General features: G+C 46.0%; 1 long non-coding RNA gene across 2 annotated transcripts; it reads right to left on the bottom strand.

Moving 5' to 3' along the window:
- Positions 1 to 600: 600 nt before the first annotated feature.
- Positions 601 to 18,343, bottom strand: LOC133776972 (uncharacterized). Of its 2 annotated transcripts, none has more exons than XR_009868465.1 (5): positions 18,242 to 18,343; positions 16,927 to 17,006; positions 8,752 to 8,881; positions 1,407 to 1,485; positions 601 to 1,311 (listed from the first exon to the last, which is right to left on the bottom strand). It is a non-coding gene; the product is annotated as an uncharacterized LOC133776972 (long non-coding RNA). The 2 variants fall into 2 exon arrangements; XR_009868466.1 differs by having other exon boundaries at positions 601 to 1,308.
- Between the last annotated feature and the right edge of the window lie 951 nt (positions 18,344 to 19,294).

Genomic DNA, 19,294 nt, shown 5'->3' with positions numbered 1-19,294 from the left:
CCCAGTACAGAAGAGAGCCTCAGCAGTCCTCGGGGGCCAACAAGTAGGCGGATGGTGACAGGGTGAGCAAATCCCGTACATCTTTGTTGTTAATGTAACTGTGAATGTGGCCAGTGCTGTGGCTCACTAGGCTAATCCTCTGCCTGCGGTGCTGGCACACTGGGTTCTAGTACCAGTTGGGGCACCGATTCCATCCCGGTTGCTCCTTTTCCAGTTCAGCTCTCTGCTGTGGTCCAGGAAGGCAGTGGATGATGGCCCAGGTGCTTGGGCCCTGCACCTGCATGGGAGACCAGGAGGAAGTACCTGGCTCCTGGCTTCGGATCGGCACAGGTGCCAGCCATAGCAGCCATTTGGGGGTGAACCAATGGAGGGAAGACCTTTCTCTGTCTCTCCCTCTCTCCCTAACTCTGCCTGTCAAAAAAAAAATGTAACTGTGAATGTCCATATAATTTTGTTCTGTTTACACAAAAATATCTTTGTTTAACAATTGAAGATTGATGCTGTAAAAACTGTCCTCAAATTTTTTGCTATTTTATTATTTATAAACCCATTTTGAAGATTTGTAGATCCATAAGTCCCTTGAGGACAGTGCACCCTGGCTTTGATATCCTTCACAGAAATAAATACAAACTGATTTCCATGGTGGGGGGAATCACTACAAACTATTGAACTTGTCACAAATAAGAGGCTGGGAGAATGGCTGCTCTGGTTATGCACAGTAACTACTATAGCACTTAAATAGGTATAAAGAATCTGACTGTAGGAAATAAATATAAAGAATTGTCTTGGGCCCTCTGCCAGCTCTAATCCTCTCATTAGGGAAGTGACAGTCTGACAGTCATGTGAACACACCTGAGGGGGATGCAGCACTGCCCCTCAGGGCAGGCAATGAGCTCTTCCCCTTCAAATAGTGGCAAGGTTGCAGCAGGCACACAAGGAGTTGCTCTTCCTTTAAGCAACTGGGGAGTATTTGTCAAAAGTATTAAACTAAAATTTGGGGATCTCTGTATTGCCCTATCCTCACATTAGTTAACATTCAATTACATGTTTTAAAAGATTTTATTTATTTATTTGAGAGGTAGAGTTACAGAGAGAGAGGCAGAGAGAGAAAAGGGGTCTTCCATCTGCTGGTTCATTCCCTAAATGGCTGCAATGGCCAGAGATTGGGCCGATCTGAAGCCAGGAAATCAGGAGCTTCCTCTGGGTCTCCCATGTGGGTGCAGGGGTACAAGCGCTTGGGCAGCTCACCCTAGCATGCTGACTGGTTCCACTGTTCAAGCACACATCTCCCATTCTCTTTTGGCGGGTCTACTGTAAAGAAAGGAGAGTATCTACAGTAATTAATATCTTACTGTTGCTCTTGCTGTCCGCCTGCAGGCCTGAGGGAAGAGCACTTAAATACTCACTGTGGAGTTCTGGACGGAGTTTCCAAAATTCAGTCTCTTTGCAGCTCAGGGACTCTGTCCTCGTCAATCACCTGAAAGCCTGCAGGAGTAGGGAGAAACTGTGTTTGAAGAATTCGCAAATAAAGTGCATTGAAGCCAACCACTACCACCTCCACCACACCCCTAATTCAGGGTTCTGGCAAATCCCAAGCGGACCAGGAGTGACTCAGGAGGTGACCTCGACTCTGAAAGGCTCCAAAGAGCCTGGTGCACCCAGGGCGAGCTCAGCGCATCGCCCTCCCGCCCCCGCCACCAGGACGACCGGCTCCCAGATCCTCCAGGAGGCGAGAGGCGGCCCCGCAGGTCCAGGCACACGCGGACATGCATCCAGAGCTGTCCCAAAAAGCAGGCCCAGCTCGGGTGTCACCTCCTGACAAAGTCACTGTCTCCTAGGCCCTCCCAGAAGGCTGCAGGCCGGCACCCGGAGTCACAGAGTTCGGGGTTTATCTGCTCTCCCTTGAAGAAAGCTGCCCCCGTGGGAATCCCACTCCACTTGCGGGAAGGGCTGGGGAAGAAGGGCTAAGCCAGCCTCCGCCCCAGGACTGCAGCCTGGGAAAGTCCAGGGCCCCAGCGCCCCTGCCGGGCGTGGCGTCTCCCTGAGTGCGCTCTGAGCCCGGCCTCAGCCATCAGCAGCTCCCTTGCTTCCAGAATCTGCTGCAGGGCGGCTCAGGCTCCGCCCGGCCAGGGACCTCGGACCAATCCTCCCTGTCCTGGGACAGGACCGGCGCTGCCAGACTTGCCCCACGCCTGGCCGGCTATAAAGGTCATTGGCGGGCAGCTGGTAGTTGCGGTGTGTGCAGGTGACGTGGGTGGTGTTACGTTCTTGGCCATTGAGCTCAATTTCGGACGTTGGGACAAGAACACAGGTGGCAGCGTCGAGAGCTAGGAGAGCCAGGAAGGGAGGCAGACCCGGTGAGTGCGACCCTCAGCCTCTCCCGCCAGCCTGCTGTAGGCATCCAGGGCAGCAGAGTCCTGCGGGGTCCCTAGAGATCCTGGCCGCGCTGTGCCTTCCGTCATCCACCCTCCTGCGCTGCCGCTGGGGCAGTGCTCTGCGGTTGGATGTCTCCTCCGAGTCCATGGTCATTTTCTCATGATGGGCTGATCTCACGCAGTGACAACCATGGAACAAATCACTGTTCTGCGGCATCTTCCTCCCAGGAGCGTTGCGGGTTACAGGGGGGCACGGGTGAGCCGGTGGCACCTCCTGTGCGTGGTCTCTGGCCCGTCCAGGACCGAAGGTGGAAAGGGAAGCAGAGGAGCTGGCTCAAGGTAGTCCCGCTGCGGGTTCCATCAGGTGTGAAATGTCTCCCGATTGCGGTTAACCTTGCAGGGAAACTGTCCCCTTTTGTGGGCCAGAGACAGCATCTGCTTTATTAGCTGTGCAGTATATTGAAAATTAAAATTTGGGCAGTCCTATCTTTAGTCCTCACAGCAGCACTTACTTTATGAGGAACACATGAAACTGCTCAGTAATTCGGTGCTGAGTTTAATATTAGGTTGGTAAGCCTGCTATTGGCTTTTGGTTTGTTTGTAGCTATTGGACGACTTTATTTGGTAAAAATGCATTCAGGTCAGTAGTGTACTCAAGGATGGTCATTTAGGGAAATGTACTTTTTTTTACGAGTAAAAGATTGGAAGACACGATTGAGCTACCTCAAAACTCCACCACTTCTGGGAAGGCCACAGTTGGCAAGAAAAGCACGTAGCAAACTTTCATCAAGTAAGTTGAGATTCCTGTGTTTGCAATCTGAACAGCTCACTGCTGAGCTGGGAGGGGAACTGCTCTGAGCACAACTCACTACAGAACTGCTCTTGCAGACTTTCCCCAAAGGAAGCACTGCTGTGGTCAGAAGCATTCCAGGAGCTGCTGGCCTGCAAATGTGAATTAGTCTTCAATTTAATCCATTGCAAGTATCACAAGAATGCAGAAAGGCTGTGTCCTCAAACACACATGAGCAGCTCCCCAAGGGGAATGAGACTTAACCTAGGTCTGTTTATCTCCCTTTATCGCAGCATATTCACCCCAGGTGGGGGAGATAAATCACCCTTCAGCTCTGCAATGGCACTGCTCTTGGTGGAGGCTGAGGATGCTTTTCTTTGCAGGCAGTGTTTGCAAGAGACTTAGTTCCCTGACGATTTGTGCCTCTCCTACAAATACATTTTGGCATTAAAAACAAACTGAAGTATTTATGTTTTAGTAGTATGGCACCAACTTAAGTATTTTGCCTACTGGCATCTTTGTCTTTAAAGAGCTAAATCCTCAGGACTACAGGATTGAGTAAAAACTAGAAAATAGCTAATCCTAGTACTAGAAAAGCACAAGGGATTATTTGATCATTCGGTTCTTCATATTTCACATGCTTTTTTTTTCTACTTTTCCCTTCCTACAGATATTCTGGCTGTATTGAAGGCTTTTTTAAAAACTGAATTCTGTGAAGAAAATATAGGCTTTTGGCTGGCTTGTGAAAACTTCTGAAAAATCCACCCACCCCAGAAGCTATCCTTAAAACCAAGGTAAATATATACAGTCTTCATAGAAAAAAACCCCAAAAGAGGTAAGACCAAATTCCTCATTTCAGTATAAAATGTACACCCTTGGCACCAAGAAGCAACAAAGGAAGTAAAGATATAAGACTAAAGCAAGGGCCAGGGAATCTGAAAAGCTTCCTTTCCTGGTGTCCTGGCTTTCAACTAAGTATCCCCAGACCTGGCAGGTGGAGCTCATCACACGTTACAGCTTCTGATTTTCACTTTCAAAGAGCAGAGCTCCCTTCTCTAACGAAGGATAATGAGTGATCTTTGTTTCAGATGAGCTTGCTTTCAAACCAAAACTCTTATTATCCAAAATATACAAGAAGCTACAACTCCCAGCTGTACAACTGCCTGGAAAAGGGTGTACAACATGATGTTTTACTTATTTGAAAAGTAGAGTTGCAGAGAGAGGTCTTCCATCTGCTAGTTCACTCCCTAAATGGCCACAGTGGTCAGGGCTGGGTCAGGCTGAAGCCAGGAGCTTCCTCCAGGTCTCCCATGTAGGGGCAGAGGACCAAGCACTTGGGCCATCTTATGCTGCTTTTCCCAGCAGGGAGTGGGTAAGAACTGGAGTAGCTGGGACTCAAACTGGCATCCATATGGGATGCTAGTGCTGCAGGCATCAGTGTAACTTGCTATGCCACAGCACCAGCCCCAGGTAGAACACTTATCCCTGTTTTTTGGAATCAGAGTTCTACTAGGGCTGGAGTGAAAAACCACAGATCACCACAGACACCATGGTTGATGAGAAAAAGGGAGCCCCAGAGTAGAGGACATGTTCTGTTTCCTAAGGCAGAAGTCTGTGACTGCCAAAGAAACTGCCATTCAATTGAGTTCTCTCAGAACTATTGATTCCAAGCTAGGTAGTGAGTCAGGAAGCTGGTGACTGTCCAGGAGATGCTTGTATCAGAACAGCTTCCACCACTGTACAGACACAGGCAGGAAATATGTGGTCTGAGGGGGTGGGTCTTGCTGGAAAAGCAGGACTGTGAGATAGAAGATAATGCAATGGAATGCTGTTGATCTAAACTCATTTAAAATCAATAGGTCTGGGATTCTGTGGCCTTAACTACCTAGCTGTATATCTTTCACTAAATCAGTTCATGTTACCACATAGTGGTTTTGAGTCCCAACTAATGTAACATGTTGACTATGTAGAAGAGTACTAAAGTTCTTGTGACTCCATTTCATGCATGCTATTCTTGTGTATTGCTGAACCTGAAATGATGTTTGAATTGTTAAATGGTATATAAAATAGTGAGTGCTTGTGTGTAGAAAACCACAGTGTCTATTACAAGTGCCAAAAACTCTTGAAGGCAGTTAAGCTTTGAAGTGGTCTTTGAATATTTGAATACATTTATTTTGATAAATACTGTCATTGAATACTTACAGTCCAGGTGTGAGCTGATTTGATGTTGATAACTAGAATTATGACCAACATAAGGGGAAGATCTTTGTAGTAGAGAAGAAGTGTGCATTACTGTGTCTGTGCAGGGAGAACTGACAGCCCCAGAGTTGAGATGAGGGTGGCAAGGAAGATGCTCTTTTCTAAACCTAAGTCACAGCACATCCTTAGACCCACCCAGGGTAAAAAATTTTACCCAGGGTAAAAATTACTAACAGAATCTTTTATTAAACATCAGGGTCTTTGATGAGAATAGAACATTGACCTAAATCCCTTTTTGAGGATTAAGAAACAACTAAATAGAAGTGAACTGTATGGAGACAAACACCAATGTTACATTACTCAACTCTCCACTGCACCAATGAAGGAAGAAGACAAATGGGGAATATGGGCCTCCCCCTTTTTTGTCCTCTTTTCTTTGGTTCCAACTCACATGGGCTTCCAGAAGACATACATGGAAACTGTTCTCTTCGTGGTCAACATACATCTCAGAATTTCCCTTATTCATTTGCCTTCACTTGCCTAACAGATTTTGATTATGTTACTTTAGGTAATGAGGAAGGCAACAGAAGTGCACTTTTCTCCCTCATTTTTATAACATTTATTTGAAAGGCAGAGTAACAGAGAGGGTGTAGAGACAGACCTTCCATATACTGGTTCACTCCCCAAATGATCACAATGGCCTGAGCTGAGCCGATCCAAAGCCAGGAGCCAGGAGCTTCTTTCAGGTCTCCCACAGGAATGCAGGGGCTCAAGCACTTGGGCAGTCCTCTGATGCTTTCCCAGGCACATTAGCAGGGAGCTGGATTGAAGTGGATCAGCCAGGACTTGAATCAGTGTCTATATGGCAGTGGCTTTACCCACTGTGCTACAGTGTGGGACCCATATATGTATATATTTCAAAGACTCATTTATTTGAAAGGCAGAGTTAGAGAGGGAGAGGCAGAAGAAGAGAGATCTTTCAACCTCTGGTTCACTCCCCAAATGTCCACAACAGTGGAGGCTGGGCCCAGCCAAAGCCAGGATGTTGAATAGTGCATAATCTCTAGTTATTAAATTGAAAAGGCTGAAGCTGGTGCCATGGCATATTGGGTAAAGTCACCACCTGCAGTGCTGGCATCCCATATGGGTACTGGTGCATGTCCTAGCTGCTCCGCTTCTAATCTAGCTCCCTGCTAATGTGCCTTGGAAAGCAGCAGAAGATGGCCCAAATACTTGGCTCCTGAATCCATGTGGGAGACCTGAAAGAAGCTCCTGGCTTTGGATCAGCCCAGCTCTAGCTTTTTGCAGGCACTTGGGAGTAAACCAGCAGATGGAATATCTCTTGATGTGTGTCTCTCTGTAACTCCTTCAAAAATAAGCCTTTAAAAAAATAAAGTTTATTGACATGTGCTATGATCCAATCCAGTAAAAGTAAGAGAAGCAATAACTATCACTACCTATATTTTTATCTAATCTAAGTATTGTGTAAACTAAAATATACAATACTAGGAGTATACTATCAGTAATTACACTACTGAGGTGGGGGCTGCAGTGCACAGGTTAATCCTCTACCTGCAGTGCTGGCATCCCTTATGGGTGCCAGGTTCTAGTCCTGGTTGCTCCTCTTCTGGTCCAGCTCTCTGCTGTGGCCTAGGAGGGCAGTGGAGGATGGCCCAAGTGCTTGGGCCCCTGCATCCGCATGGGAGACCGGGAAGAAGCACCTGGCTTCTGGCTTTGGATCAGTGCAGCTCCAGCCATTGTGGCCATTTGGGGAGTGAACCAATGGAAGGAAGACCTTTCTCTAACTCTACCTGCCAAATAAATAAATAAAATCTTTTTTAAAAGTAATTACCAATACTCAGTGATTATAATTAAAAATTTTAATAACTATATTGATTCTTTTTTTTTTTTTTGTGACAGGGAGAGGTAGACAGTGAGAGAGACAAAGAGAAAGATCTTCCTTCCATTGGTTCACCCCCAAATGGCCGCTATGGCCAGCACTATACCAATCCAAAGCCAGGAGCTGGGTGTTTCCTCCTGGTCTCCCATGCAGGTGCAGGGCCCAAGGACTTGGACCATCTTCTACTGCTTTCCCAGGCCGTAGCTGAGAGCTGGATTGGAAGTGGAGCAGCCAGGTCTCGAACCGGCACGCATATGGATGCTGGCACTTCAGGCCAGGGTGTTAACTACTGTGCCACAGTGTGGGCCCCAGTCCTAGCAGTTCTATGTTGTTTAGCATTTCGTCTTCAGTGCCAACTGCTAATAATACAGTAGAGTTGTAGAAGACCTGACAGTCATGCAAACCTTACCATAACCTAGTACTGTGTAGAATAAATCCTGTAAATATAAAGACAATCTTACTTCACAGCGGAGGAAGAACCAGAGGGGTAAAATAAGTTGCTAATGTCACTTAGCTCTTTTGGTACAGAAACAAGGAAGGGTCTCAGCTTTATGCCACTTGCCTCAACTAGATGAGCCTGCAATTTTAAAGACACTCATCTTGGGCTCCTTGAGTTTAAATGAATTTTCCAAGGTTACATGACAAAGAAGCACCAAAGCCAGAAGTAAAAATTATTGCTCTCATCTTTCTCTTCCTTATCCACTATGGAAGTCTGATTTACAGTTGTAAATTATTCTAATATCATTTACAACCAAGAAGCATTATTTTTTGCTAACTTTAACAATGAAACTATTTTTAGCCATTGAGGAATTTATTTTAATGAAAGATATAGACATACTTTTTTGTTTTGTTTTTTTAATTGGAGATGCAAAGAGACAAACAAGTAGACAGAGAAGTGGTATTCACCCTCTAGTTCACTGCTCAAAAGTCCACAGTGGCCAGGGCTGGCCCAGGAGCAGGGAACCCCATCATCTGAGCCATCACTTGCTAGCTCTCAGGGTTTGCATTTCCAGGGAGTTGGAGTCAGGGGCTGGAACTGGGAATCAAACCCAGAAACTCCAATGTGGGATACAGGCATCTAAACCACAAGGCTACACCCTGGCTTCCAGACTTGTTTTTTCACCAGTCATCTGAAAATGAAAGTTAGTTTGGAACTGAAATCTAAGGCTCTGGAGTCCTCAGGTGTGTATGTCTATGCATGAGAGTTAGTTGGGTTGCCCAAGCAGAGTCTACAGTTTAGAGAGAACAGAAGAGTGAAACGTGTGTCAGAGGATGTCAGCACTGGAGAGGTGGCTGTGCTCTAGTCAGAGGCTGAGGAGGACGAGTCCACAGAGAGCAGCAGCACCAAGGAGTATGCTAGAATGTAGGGAGAAAAAAGGTTGAAAAACAAATATGTTAAAAAGATTTGTTTATTTATTTGGAAGACAGAGTTATAAAAAAAGACAGGGAGGGAGAGGGAGAGATCTCCCATCTGCAGATTCACTCACCAAATGGTCACAATGGCTGGGACTGGGTCAGATCAAAGCTCGGATCTGGAACTCCATCCAAGTCTCCCTCATGGTGGCAGGGACTCAAGAATTTGGGTTGTCTGCTGCTTCTCAGATGCACTGCAGAGAGCTGGATGGGAAGTAGCATCACGGGCAATGGATTATCCTAATGCATCACAACACTGGCTCCAACAAATGAAATTAGGTAAAAAAATTCAAAATGCCAGGGAAACATCAAATAAAATGTCAGGGATGAGCATCGTGGTCAGCAGGTTAAACCACTATTAGGAGGCATATATCATTCTTAAGTGTGAGGATGTGTTTTTTTTTTTAACCACTTTTGTACAAGAGAGTACCAAGATGAAAACTGTTCTCCAAGGAGGCTGATCTGATCACCTCACATAGGATAGACAGAGATTAGGAGAAACTGCAAGACAGATTACAAGTACAGAAAAGAGGAAACAAAAACTGGAATGATAGCATGAGGAAGGAATTGTAATCCATGTTTTGCAAGACCTCAAATCAAATATATGTACTGTTTATAGAAAAATAGAAATAAAAGCAAATATGAGAGAGTTTCAAAAAGTTTGTGGAAAATGAAATTAAAAGATTAGCTTATTCAACAAATTTTGAAATCTATGCATGTGAATGGTCTTCAAAAAGTTCATGGAAAATGCCTATTATAAAAAATGGTACATGATTTCAAAATAATTTTTAAAGAAAATATATTTAATTTTTTATTTATTTGAGAGGTAGAGTTACAGAGTGAGAGGGAGAGACAGAGAGAAAGGTCTTCCTTCTGCTGTTTCACTCCCCAGATGGCCGCAACGGCTGTAGCTGTGCCAAATTGAAGCCAGGAGCCAGGTGCTTCTTCCCAGTTTTCCATGTGGGTGCTGGCGCCCAAGTACTTGGACCATTTTCTACTGCTTTCCCAGGCCATAGAAGAGAGCTGGATTGGAAGAGGGGCAGCTGGGACTAGAACTGGCACCCATATGGGATGCCAACGCTGCAGGTGAAGAATTAACTATTTGTTTATTTTTACAAAAGACAGTTACAGGGGGTGAAAAGGGGAGATACAGATCTTTCATTTTCTGGTTCTCTCCCAAAATGACCACAAGAGCCAGGACTGGCCCAGGCTGAAGATGGGAACCAGAAGTCCATATGAGTCTCCCACAGGGGTGGTAGGGGCTCTTCTTCTGCCAAGAGCATTAGTAGGAAGCAAAATAGCCAGGACTGCAACTGGCACTCAAATATGGGATGCTGGCCTCACATGTGGCAGCTTACCCTGCTGTGTCACAAAGATGGTCATTCAAAATAAATTCTTGAGGGTTAAGCCACCTTTTGCAGTGCCAGCATCCTATATGGGTAGCAGTTTGAGTCCTGGCTCCACTTCTGATCCAGCTCCCTGTTAATGTGCCTGGGAAAGCAGTGGAAGACAGTCCAAGCGCTTGGGCCCCTATACCATGTGGGAAACTCAGAAGAAGCTCCTGGCTTCAGCATGGCCATTTGGGGACTGAATCAGCAAATGGAAATCTCTCTGTAACTGTGACTTTCAAATAAATAAATCTTTAAAAAACATCCTTGTGCACTTAAAAGACCTCTTGCAATCCAAGTGCATGGTTACTTGTTCAGCAAATGCTGATTCAGGTGCAAGAAGTGCTGGTATCAGGGATGCCTTGGTAAAGAAGTAGTGGTTTGGAAAGGTCACTTAAGAGGCTTTTATGTAGAATGCAGGCAGTGGTGTGTTAGAGTTTAATAGATAGTTTTGGTTTAAAAATTACATATTGGGGCTGGTGCTGTGGCCTAGAGGGTAAGTAAGGCCAGCAGTGCCAGCATCCCATATAAGCACTGGTTTGAGGCCTGGCTGCTCTGCTTCCAATCCAGCTCTCTACTGAGGCCTAGGAAGGCAGTAGAAGATGGCCCAAGTCTTTGGGCACCTGCACCCAAATGGGAGACCTGGAAAAATCTCCTGGCTCCTAGCTTTGGATCAGCCCAGCTCTGACCATTGTGACCATTTAGGAAGTGAGCTAGTGGATGGAAGACCTCTCTCTTTCTCTCTGCTTCTCTGTAACTCTGCCTTTCAAATAAAATAAATAAATCTTAAAAAAAAAAACTTAATTATGTATTAACTTCCAACTGGGAGATCAGTAATTAAGTCAAGGTAAAGTTAGTCATTTAAATAGCCATCTAGTCAGCCAGTAATGATGACCTCATTTCATTTCTAAACACAAATTACTTTAAATGGCTTTAGAGATGTACTTATCAAAATAATGTGGGCAGGACTCCCTGGGGCAGCATGGAGGCTGTGGGAGAATGCAGAGCACCTGAACCAGTGAGCCCTGGGCAAAGTGTTGTGAAGCTGATACAGACTCCCAGTCTCTAAATGACAGACACATGGTTCACAAATGGAACCAGAAGAAAACTGCCTGAGTAGCATAGTAATAGGAACAGGCACAGAACCCTGGTGTTCCTTTTGGTCCTCTGCCATTACTTCCCCTTAGCAACAGGCAGAGCCTGCAGCCTTCTGCCACCTACCCTCTCCCCACATAAAGGAAGAGTTGGAGGGGCCTATGGTTGTGGTGCATCTTGGGAGGCTGAATCTCTGGAAGAGAGGGCAGAGCAGGTACAGAGCTCACCTGGCAGTGCGTGGGGACAGTTTCCCCACTACTGCATTTTAATGGGGACAGCAATACCCTTACCATCCCCCCCAATACACATACACTGCAGAGGCTTAATTGGTGAATCCTTCCAGACAACAGTGATTGGGCCAGGAGCTAAACACAGCAACTTCCTCTAGAAATGTGCTGGGGGAACAGTTCCCACTCAGATGGAGGGAATGGGGACAGGCTACACCCCCCCACCAAACACAGGTTAGGTCATAAGGCTCTCACCAGCTAGCAGCTCTCTGGTCTCACCTCCCTAGTCTTTGTAGCTGACAAGCTCTTCCCAACCTTGCTGCCTGGGAGAGATACACTCAGATGTCACTTTCATGGAAAACCTAGGAGTTATTTTTTTTAAGATTTATTTATTTCTTTGAAAGAGTTACACAGAGAGAGAAGGAAAGGCAGGGAGAGGGAGAGGGAGAGAGGGAGAGGCCTTCCATCTGCTGTTTCACTCCCCAGTTGGTTGCAATGGCTGGAGCTGTGCCAATCCAAAGCCAGGAGCCAGAAGCTTCCTCTGGGTCTTCCCACACAGGTGCAGGGGCCCAAGGACTTGGGCCATCTTCTACTGCTTTCCCAGGCCACAGCAGAGAGCTGGATCAGAAGTGGAACAGCCAGGACTAGAACTGCCACCCATATGTGATGCTGGCACTGCAGGCAGTGGCTTTATCCATGACCCCACAGTGCCAGCCCCAACCTAGAAGTTCAAGTTGACATAGTGGACAGCACACTGTGGTCCCCAAGTCTAACATAACCATGGGAAATGCTAATAGATTGTGTCACAGGCTGAGGGAGGTGACAGGCATGCTCTGCTGCAGAGCTGTGATGTAGGGAAGGGGCTCCAGACCAGGAGAAAGGGGACCCTGGGGTTCCCCGCCCTTCCTCTCTCCTCAGTGACCACTCTCCAGAACACCTCTTCTCTGTGGCCACAGACAGCTCTGAAAGCAGTGTCTTGGGGCAGGGAGGGAAGGTTGCAGGGAAGATCTCTGAGTAGTTGGTCCAGAGGGAGCATTCCTCTTAAAACATTACAGTCCTGTCTGCACCCACTCCCCTGGCCTTGATGGCCATTTGTCTATTAATGTCCCACTTCAGATGATACCTCCAACCTTTGCTATTGGACAGGAGGTGATTGGCAAGAAAATTCAACCTACAGTTTTAAAAGATTTATGTATTAGAGAGGACTTCCAATCACTGGCTCACTCCCCAAATGTCTGCAAAGCCAGGGCTGGGCTAGGCTGAAGCTAGGAATTCCATCCTGTTCCCTGACACGGGTGTCAGGAGCTCACATACTTAGGTTATCACCATTGCTTCCCAGGTGCGTTAGCAAGAAGCTCAACTGGAAGCAGAGGTGGGACCTGATTTCAGGTCCTCCAATATGGGCCATGGGCATCCCAAGTGGCAGCTTAACCCACTGTACCATAACACCCTCTACTTTGATATTATTTATTTATTTACATATTTATATGCTTATTTATTTGAGACACAGAAAGAGACCTTCTATCTGCCATTTCACTCTCCAAAGGCCTGAAATCTTTAGGTTTGGGCCACACTGAGGCTGCGATCAGAGAAGTCAATCTGGTCTCCCCACATCTGCTGCCTCCCAGGTTGCACATTAGCAGGAAGTTGGAATTGCAAGTGTGCCAAGACTTGTACCAGGCACTTTAATTTGGGATGAAAGTTTCTCAAGAGCCGTCTTAACCACTGGGCCAAGCACTCACCCCCCACCTCAGTTTTTAAAGAAAGACAAGGGATTCCATTCTCTTTCTATTACCCATAAATAAGAGTATGGATAATCTCAATTGCTTGCTCCAAGCCTAATTCCTTTTGCCACAAAGAGAATCAACTTCAGATAATGATAGTGCTGTGAGTCACAGAGTGGAGGTGAAAAGAGCCCATGTTCTCACTGACATCTCCAGCCATGGAATTTGTCGAGCCCAGGACCACTGTGTCTGACTCTCCTCATTGTTCAAGCTGGCTGGAGATGGGCTTTTAGTGACCTGAACTCAAAAACATCCCAGTGAAAACACCATGTACTCTCTACAAGATGTCTGGGAGAAGGATTTTGAACTAAACTATCCACGGTCACCTAATAGGCCACTAAAGAGTTGGACTCACAATTTTGTCTTAGTACAAGGTGTCCTAACTGAGGACAAAGCCACCAGGATTTCCTCTGTTTGATTCGTCTTACATTTGAGGAAGGTACTGTAGTGCCTAAAAAGGGGTGCAGGAACCTCAGTTTTCCCACTCAGCTGTGTGGCCCTGAGAAAGGTATTTAGATTCTATGGGCTCCACTTTCTCACCTGCCCATGGAGAGTATCACAGTGCTTGTTTAGAGGGTTATTGTCGGTATCAAAGGAATAAAATGACTCATGTGTTTTAGAGTTTATTCCAGCTATGAGTAGCACACAAAGTAAATATTTAAAAGTGTAGCTTAGGGGCCAGCATTGTGGTATAGTGGGTTAAATCACAGCCTATGATAGGCATCCCATAGGGTGACAGTTCTAGTCTTGGCTGCTCCACTTCTGCTGGAGCTCCCTGCTAATACACCTGGGAAAGCAGTGCAGAATCCAAGTACTCAGGTCCCTGCACCCAGGTGGGAGGCCTGGATGAAGCTGCTAGCTCACAGTTTCAGCCTAAGTCCTAGTGGCTGCAGCTATTTGAGGAGTGAACCAGCAGATGGAGGATACCTCTCTCTGACTTTTCTTTCTCTGTAACTCTGCCTTTTAAATAAATAATGTCTAAAAAATAAAACCACCTGTAGCTTAACACTTCTCTCACATATAAGGATTCAAAGATATTCATTCCAGGAGGGGCTCCTTTGCCTTGTTGCCTCATCCATAAGGTTCCCTCATGGGACCAAATGGTTCCTGCAGCTCCAGTCACCTGCTCTCCATCCCATCCAGAAGGACAATAGAATATTTCCTTGGGTCAGGCATTTCACCTCGCAGATAAGATGCCCCTTTCCCATATCAGAGTGGCTAGCTTTGACTCCTGGCTGCAGCTGCCAATTCCACCTTCCTGGTAATGTTCACCCAAGGGAGTTGGCAGTGATGATTCAAGTAATTGGGTCCTTTTCATCCCCATGGGAGAAATGGATTGGGTTATTTGCTCCTGATTTAGGACTAGTCCCATCCCAGCCCTTGTAGACACTTGAAAAGTGAACCAGCAGATGGGAGCTTTCTCCATGTCTACCTGTCTCCTTCTCTTTGCCTCTCCAATAAATAAAAATTTTAAAATACATTTCCTGGGAGTCACACATCATGGCAGCAGATGTGCCCAACAGAAAAAAATCAAGGAATCTGTTATGGGAGATGGGGAGGAAGTATCTAGCTTCTGCTGCCCCTGCAGAGGATGAGCCCAGTGATGTGGAATGGAGGTAGTATCCATACAGGGCAGGTGTTCTCTTTAAAAATCTCCACTCAGCCCAACGCTCAGTCCCCAGTCCTCTGTCATCATGTCCTTTAGGCTCATCAAGCATCCATTTATGCTGTAACTGAGCTAACATACTGTATAGACACACAAAATCTGGGTACTTTCACTATGAAGCCATGGTTGCCAAGTCACTGCCTATGAAGCTGCACCTGGTTCACAGGAAGCACTCAGCGAATCTTTGAAATTACTATCCTTGTAGTTAAAGAACTAGTTTCAGGCTAGCACTGTGGCATAGTGGGTAAAACCACCGCCTGCAGTGCCGGCATCCCATAAGAGCACCAGTTTGAGTCCTGTCTGCTCCACTTCCAATCCAGCTCTCTGCTATGGCCTGAGAAAGCAGTAGAAGACAGCCCAAGTCCTTGGGTCCCTGCACCAATGTGGGAGACCTAGATGAAGCTCTGGACATTGTGGCCATGTGAGGAATGAACCATTAAATGTAATACCTCTCTCTCTGCCTCTGCCTTTGAAACAAATGAAATAAATCTTAAAAAAAAAAAAATGAACTAGTTTATCAGGATCAGGAGGAATGGAGCTTGAATTCCTCCTGTACCAGTTATCACCCATGTGACCTTTGACAAGTCCTTAAACCACTCTATGTAGCAGCCCTGCTTATGTGTTTGAGAGCTGCTTTTAGCTAGTTGCTTCAGGCATTCCTTTCTAAACTCAACATTTGTTTATAAATTTGACTTTTCTGTAACAAGCGTTGTAGGTCACAGCACTGTGATGTTCTTGTCACTACCTGAGAAAATGTTTCTCAACCTTATTCTTTTGTGTTCTGATACAAAGAACATGTCTCAGCAAGTAGTTGAGGCTCCAATAAACCAGAGGGATGCTCAGACAAAATAACAAACAGCCTAAAAAATATGCAAAACAGCTTAACCTAAATGTGCTCATCTTCCTTGGAGAGGTAAGGCAGCTAACTTTTATGATCATATGGCTTGGAAACATAAAAATAACTTTTTCATAAAAGGCCAAATCCATGTAACATGAAATAGAGAAGATGGTAGACAGATAATTTAGGTTTGTTATTGTATGCATAGTTATATGGTAATCCAATCTAAGTATGAATAAGATATGATTGAATGGGTTCAGTCAATTCATTTTTTATAATGAAAAGTTTAAGGATAGATCAATGTTTCCATAAAATCACGTCTGCTTTTGTTAGAATGAGAATGGAAGGGAGAGAGGGGAAGGAGAAAGAAATAGTGTCTGTATTTGTAGGAAGCTTGGGAATCACAGCTCCAGTGAAGGAGTGAGAGTCCAGTCTTGGTGTTGTAGAGGAAGGTGCATTTCCCTCTCCCATGTCCTCCATTCAACCCATGGGAGAGGAAGCTGAGTGCAATTAGAACATATCTGATTGTCTTCTAGAGTTTGCTCTGAAGTTATCAAAGTTGCTCCTTGCCCCTTTCCATGATTAATGGCTCATCAGGTGAAGACTAATTAGCAATGTGGTGAGTAGGTGCTCTCCTTTGGGAGATGCAATTTTCCCTACAACATGCATTGCCAGCAAGTTATCTAAGCATTAATCAAAACCTAAGTAGGAATAACAACAAAGTACTCACAAAAAAGTGTCCAGTAAATCCAAGCTTGTAAAGTTACTCAGACGTCTATGTACACAATCCTATGCAAGGGCCCCCTGATCAAAAGAGCATATCTCATTCCCTTGTCACAGCTCTAACATTCTGTTCCTCATTTGTTATTGTGGCCCAGGTAAATGGAGTCTTACAGTAACATGCAAGCATTAGCAATATAAGATTGGCATTTCACAAAGAACAGCTCAGGGAGAACAGAATTTATACATCCAGAGTCTAGAACCCAAAAGGTTTTACAAGACCCAAGATGTTAGCAGTAAACGAAAGGCCTGGGGAAAGTGTTCTGAATGCATTACAGTTGGCAATGAAGCTTTTGTGTAGAAATAACAGCAAACTTATTTCAAATGGCTGAAATGTTAACACCAGAAAAAAAGAGAACTTCGAAAACTTTTTGCATGCATACAGAAACACAGAAAACACATTCAAAATCAAGATCTTGCACTGTATACCCTGAAACTCTTAACCAATGCAAACAGGAAGATGAACTGTACCTGTTTCTTCATGAAGAATCAAGAAGGCAGGAATGTCTGTTGCTCAACCACCTACATCCACACCTGAGCAGTTTCTGGACCTGTAGGGAAGATGTTTTAGAAAGGGAAATATGTGATCAATGCCATATTTCTGACACCCCCGCCTTCCTTATGAGCACAGAAGCCATCATTTTCTTCCCCTCAAAGTACTTGTCTTCCCCAGACACAACTGACAGCATTTGTTTCCTAGTCTTTTGTCAAAAAAAGAGGCACCAGAGTTCAAGATTTTGTTTTATAAGTCTATACCTAGAGTCCTCAGCGCCTGGGTTATTTTTGCTCAATTCCATGCAAATTGAGTTTACAGTTCTGGTGCATGGGAAATGTTGCCAAATTAGCATCAACAACATACTATCTTTTTTTTAAGGTTTATTTTATTTATTTGAAAGACAGAGTTACAGAGAAGGTACAGACAGAGAGCGAGGTCTTCCATCCACTGGTTCACTCCCCCAGATGACTGCAACAGCCAGAGCTGCGCTGATCCGAAGCCAGGAGCAAAGAGCTTCCTCCAGGTCTCCCACATAGGTGCAGGGGCCCAAGGACTTGGATCATCTTCTACTGCTATCTCAGGCCATAGCAGAGAGCTGGATTGGAAGAGGAGAAGCCAGGACTAGAACCGGCACCCATATGGGATGCCAGCGCTTCAGGCCAGGGCTTTGACCTGCTGCACCACAGCACCAGCCCCCAAATATTTTCTAAATCAGAAAGATTTGACTGGAATAATGATCGTGTTTCTTTTCATTTTTTTCTTTTTTTTTTTTCCTGGATTTGCATTCTGACAATTTATTTACTCAAATGTTTGGCCTTGAATATGTAGGTGATATTTTAGTGAAATGTTACATAATTTCTAAGAAGAATGAGAATTTACTTTAACTGGAGTACCTAATGGAAAGCAGTGTGCAGTACATTGCACGTGTTCCAGCCCACATTTAGTTAACTGGTAAGACAGGCAAACAGGGCCTGAAGGCCGGAGCCGGCCTCACTTCAACAAAAGGCCACAGCGCAGTCCACGCTCCCCGATCTCCCTCCGTCCTCTCCACACGACCTGGGGAGAGGCGGACTGCGCGCACACAGACGGAGAGGAGGCTCTGGAGGGAGCCGAGGTCGCTGGTGCAGGGACGGGGCCTGTCGCCCCTGTCCGGACCCGGCCCAGCCCTCAGCGGTGGGGTCCGCGGATGGAAGAGCTCACTGGGGGGAAGTCCAGGTCCCTCTGTAGCTGGTTCTGACAGGATCCATCCGCCCACCGCCCCTTCTGGGAAACCTGGCCCCACACACTCACCACTTCCCGCTCACGAAGCCTCCGGCTTCCTCTTCTCAGAGCAGAGAAGGCCGAGCCACCGCGGGGACACTCTTCCCGCTGTACTCTGGACACCACTAGGACACAGGGATCTCGCGAGATGATGAAGTGCTCCACCGCCCTCACCGGGGGGCCCCTGATTGGACAGCTGCAAAGCCAACGGGCATGAGGGGCGTCACAAAGACCATAGCCAATCAGCACGCTCGCTGGCTCAGTGGGCGTGGGGAGGTTGTTGCCAAGCAACCGGAGTGCTGGACGGGTTTGGGTGCCTGATTTCCAGGTGGGGTCACTGTGGCCTCAGGGCTCTCAGGACTTGCAGAGTTCCTGAGCTGCAGAAGCTGCTCAAGGTGAGTCACTGCTAACCGCGGATCATAGACTTCTGATCTTGTGTTTCTTCATATCCCGAACGATTTCTCCTTTGGGAAGTTTCTGTGATGTTCCTTTGAACAGTGTTTAAAGATATTGCGTGGTTAATCCTCTTGGTCCATTTCTCTTGTAGATAACGTGTTTTCTAGTCTGTCTTTTGTCTTTTTAATATTTCCTATGTGTTTCTTGCTGTTAATAATATTTTAAAAAGGCTTATATTTGAAAGGCAGAGTTACAGAGAGAGAGAGATAGGGAAAAAGAGAACGGTCTTCCGTCCGCTGGTTCACACTCCAGATGGCTGCAAAGGTCAGTGCTGCATCAATCTGAAGCCAGAAGCCAGGAGCTTCTTCCAGGTCTCCCACGCAGGAGCAGGGGCCCAAGGAGTTGGGCCATCCTCCACTGCTTTCCCAGGCCACAGCAGAGAGCTGGGTCAGAGTGGAGCAGCTGGGACTGGAGCCGGCGCCCATATGGGATGCCCCGGTCATGACATTTTGCCCAGTCATCTCGATACCCTCACTTGTCAGTTGTATGTAGTTTGGGATGACATTGTATTGTTGTATGTAATGGTGTCATCTGGGTACATTGACAGAGTTCCTGGTTTATTTAGGGTTGGTGCTTGCTCTTTTTTGTTGTTGGATTTCCCTGTTAAGAGAGATGGGGGAGAAGGCA

Source organism: Lepus europaeus, chromosome 18 (assembly GCF_033115175.1).
Source record: "Lepus europaeus isolate LE1 chromosome 18, mLepTim1.pri, whole genome shotgun sequence".
In the NCBI taxonomy this organism is placed as follows: Eukaryota; Metazoa; Chordata; class Mammalia; order Lagomorpha; family Leporidae; genus Lepus; species Lepus europaeus.
Note: the sequence above shows the minus strand (reverse complement) of the source record. Positions and strands in the feature narration are given on the sequence as shown.